Source organism: Typha angustifolia, chromosome 7 (assembly GCF_048772165.1).
Source record: "Typha angustifolia cultivar Huaian chromosome 7, ASM4877216v1, whole genome shotgun sequence".
In the NCBI taxonomy this organism is placed as follows: Eukaryota; Viridiplantae; Streptophyta; class Magnoliopsida; order Poales; family Typhaceae; genus Typha; species Typha angustifolia.
In genome coordinates, this window is record NC_133245.1 from 9,555,375 (window position 1) to 9,560,247 (window position 4,873).

Below are 4,873 nucleotides of genomic sequence, written 5' to 3' on the forward strand. Positions count from 1 at the left end.
CCACCTAACCTAGCCAAGTTCCACCATACCCACTACTCAGCCCCTAATTTGCTAATCTATTTTGATAGATTTGATTCTCCATCCTAGATCAATCAAACCCCCAAATATTAGTCTAATCCATCCATTGAATTTTAAGGACCCTCTTAACCTTGAAGGTACATGATAGACCTATCTTCCGAATCAGAGGTTGGTTCGCGAATTGGAGGCCATATTTGGATACGCACTATTCGTATGAGTAGAAAGACACTTACAGATCACTATTTCGTGGCAGTTCGTACCGGAATATTTCTCTTCTGATAAATTACAAAGTGCTTTTGATAAATTGAATGATGAATTTTGAAAATTAGAATAAAAATTTTGCTCTTAAAAATATTGTTTCTACTATTTCTCATGAAATTGAAAATTTTGAAAAGTAAAAAAAAGGGTTTCAAAAGGAAAGTCGAAGAACTATCTTCAAAATTTGAAATTTGAAGATAATGATTTTTTGAAAAGAAATTTGAAGATTTAACTTCCTCTCTTTCCAAGTTTGTGCAATGAATAGAATATTTAAAAACTTTACTTGAGAAATAGACATGCTCTCTTAATAAAATGTTATGGACTCCTCAACTATCCGATCAAGCTCGGATGCAGGGAGGCAGTCAGCGCAATTGGAGGAAATATTCTCTAAATATTCTTCTGTAGTAAAAAAAAAATTAAGAAACTAGATGGGATCGTTCCATATCTTCTTAACCTACGTTTTTGATATTCATGCCCTTCGTAAATTCTGAATAGAAATAGTGCATTCTTGCCAAGCACGTTCGAACGTGCTCAAGCACATTCAAACTTGCAATTCACATTCTCTATATGTGCGAACATATGCAGGCGTTTGAATGGAGGCATTTGAACGCGACCTCTACACATTTGAATGGACAGGACATTCGAACACAACCTCTCAGCATTTAAATGCGATAGCCATAATTCTTATTTTTAGAAGAAAACTAAGAAACCAAAACAAAAAAAGAGTCCATACATTGTATCCATATACGAGATGACTTAGTGTGGTCTGAATCACATCACCCCACCATGCTTCTTCTCACTTTGTCCTCAGATTGCAAATTTGGAATAATGGTCCATCAATGTTACCTTGGGTTTCCATGTGGCTTGTTCCTGACTTGCCCAGCTCACCAACACCTCTATAACTATTCGTCCCTCGCATCTGACCATTCTTTGTGCTAGGACCTTCTCTAGAGTGAGCTCAATTGCCTCTGATTTGGGCTCTGGTAGTTCTACGGCAACCTGCTCAACTAGACCAACTTGGGCTCTCAAGCTAGATACATAGAAGACTGAGTGAAATCGAGACAACTGATGTGATCTAGGTCTGATCGAATCAATTCATGGGAACATTGGGTTCAATCGATTGAGTTTATTTATCTTTTAATTATTTTATGATGCAAGCCTTTTAGACAAGTCTAGTTTAGTCATGTGCACTATTAAGGCAAATCAAAATAAGTCACAACAACCCTTAAGGCAAGTCTAATTAAGTTAAGTAAGTCTTTTAAGGCAAGTCTAATTAAGTTATGTAAGCCATTAAGATAAATCATAATTCAAGTTGTGTCAGCTTTTAGGGCTAGTCCTAGTGGGACTTGTTGTAACCTACCTCTATACATAGAGGGGTTGGGCTACTTGTTAAGCATCCAAGCATTGAGAAAGTATTCTACCCTTGAATTTATCTTAGGAGTAAGAGCAAAATAACCTAAGAACAGAAGTAATTTAATCTCCCTTCATCACCGCCATCGCTACCCATCATCTTTCTCACCATCACTGTAACGCCTCGGCTCGGCACGAGCACATACACACCCACGGGCCCACATGGCACGCACAGTGCACGCGATAGGTTAGGCAGGATCCGTCACGCACAAATACACCTCTGTGCTCAAATAATCCAATAATCCATCACTAATTAAATTATACTATTAATCCAAATAACCCTATTAACGTATAAATATCCAAGTCCATAATAATATACACTAGACCACAAAATAAATCATGACATCATCAAGTTAAACCTATTAACAAATCCATATCTATATCCACGACAATCATATTAGATAACTATATAATTTGGCAGGGCCCACACAGGCCATGACAAATCATCAAGATACAACTTATAACCATTGACACATGAGTATAACATAATCCGACCTGTATTATATAAATCATTGTTTAATACAATGGAGTACAAATATCAAATAACTGTACAACTAAATCTCTATATAAATTATCATCTATACTCTCTCGCATCTATAGCTCACCTTATCTTCGCTCTCCTTAGGATATCTTAAGTCGCTATCACGTACCTTAATATCTAGGGAGTTAGAAAAAAATAAAAAGAGTTATGAGTTAAAAGCATAGTGAATAGACCTTACCTCGAATCAGTGATGCCAAATAGAGAGTAAATAATATATTGGATAATATGAATTAGAAAGAAGCCTGATGCCATGTATGAGAATGTATATATGTTTCCTTGATGACATATATATAAATAAAATCAAGATTATTTCATGAATGAGCATATTATATCCTCAATCAAAAATATATCTCATGATAAAATTACAATATAACATCACTGAATATAACAACATATGATGTATAATAATTATGATCCAATGATAATAGTCATATCAATGATGATGCATGATGCATGCCAACCACTAGATAATCATATATGTCAGAGCTAGATATAATCCACATATCTCTCACTATCTCAATTATTCGTCTTAAATCTGAATATCATCCATCATGCTGGACTACGATACTCGACCCCAAACTCGATACGCATCATGCCACAAGCTTAGAGCATATCCTGTCATATGTTAAGAGTATCTTTGGAGATAAATCATACCCTACCATATGCTAAGGGTATCTCAAAAGATAATCATACCCTACTACATGCTAAGGGTATTTTAGTAAATAATCATATCCTATCATACACTAAGGATATATCAATGATAGTTGTACCCTATCATATGCTAAGAGTACAACCATCAGCTATTACTATACTCTGCCATATACTAAGAGTATGTCCGGTACTAATCCAGACCAGATACCCTTTCAGCCATCATATCACATACACATACACATGTATTTCATAATTTTTTAATACATGATAGATCATATGCATATATCCAGTACTACAACAACTCATGAAATTCATAAATTTAGGTGGTAAAGAAGCCAAGAGAAAGCTAATATAATGCAGACTCCAACCATGTATATAACACATGGATACTCCTACTAATCTATCACATGCATACTTATGATAGAGATCATCTTGATATAAAATCATAATAGTATAGTCACCACCAATCATCTCTAAATATCACCAATGTGCTCATATCCTAGATTAGCATAATAAAATACATGATAAAATATGCTCGATTAAAATCATCTCTAGATAAAATTATATAATTATGCTAAAGGCCAAAACATGCATATACATAATTATATAATATATCCTAGTTTGGAAAAGGCGTCTAAGGAATAAAACTACTCACATCTGATCAAAAGATGTAAACCAACATATACCTCACATCCGGCAACCGAGTGACAATTCATCGTTAACTGGGTCCATGGGGTTACACATAAAGGGTTCGGGATCTGCAAATGTTTAGGTAACATAAAGTTAGTCGTTTATCCGATTGTAATCCATTCAAGTAAAATATGATGATTTATTAGATTTTAGCATTTCTACTTATCTTTATAACTAGTTAGATTTATAATTATACATAAAAATAAAGATATAAATATAGATAAAAAAACCTAATTATAATTAAATTGTGGTTCTCACTCTATCTTGAGTAATTAGGGACTATGTATTATTTACTTTATAAAATAATAAATAAATAAATAAATAAGCCTAGTATTTCAATTGTTACAAAATAATAGTATATAATAAATTATTAGAATTACTTAAAGAGTATATCATAAGAATAGTACATAAATCTAATAATTATAATTTACAAAGCTATCTATTAATTTAATAGAGATATAAATAAATAAATATAAGTATTACCTATATCTATGAGTAATAGTTTATAATCTAATTAATTAATTATACTAATTATAATTAATAATAATCATATTGAAGAATATATATATATATGATTATTAAAATAATTAATATCTAAATAATCTATTTGCATTAATTAAGAAAGAAATACCTAAATAAATAACATAAATAAAATAAAATAAATAACACTGCCACCTGTGCTAGGCTCGATCCAGCACTGCCTGCTATAGTGCACTATGCAGAAAGAGAAGGAGGAGAAGCTGAGGAAGAAGAAGTAGAAAGGAAGAAGAAAGAAGAAGAAAGAATAAGAAGAAGAGAATAGGAAGAGGAGGAAGAGAAGAACGAGAGCAGGTGATGGAGGGGGATTGCGGACCTAGGCCGGAGCGGAGGGCATTGGCCCTTATGGCCATCCAACAGCTGGCCTCTCGCCGATGGCTTGGCTCCAGCAAGCTTGAGCCCAAGGGTAAGAAAAAGAAAAAGAGAGAGAGAGAGAGAGAGAGAGAGGAGCTCATTGGCGCTCGATGGAGGTAGCGATGGTGGGTTCTGACAGCGGCATGTATTTGTGAGATAGGGGGAGAGAGAGAGAATGAAAGAGAGAGGAAAAGAGAGAGAGAGAGAGATAATGAAAGAGAGAGGAAAAGAGAGAGAGAGATAATGAAAGAGAGAGGAAAAGAGAGAGAGAGGAGCTCACCGGTGCTCGATGGAGATGGTGATGGTGGGTTTCAGCGACGGCACATATTTGCAAGAGAGGAGAGAAAGAGGGTGAGAGAGAGAGGGTGAGAGAGAGAGAAAGAATGAGAGAGAGAGATTAAGACAGAGAGCGAG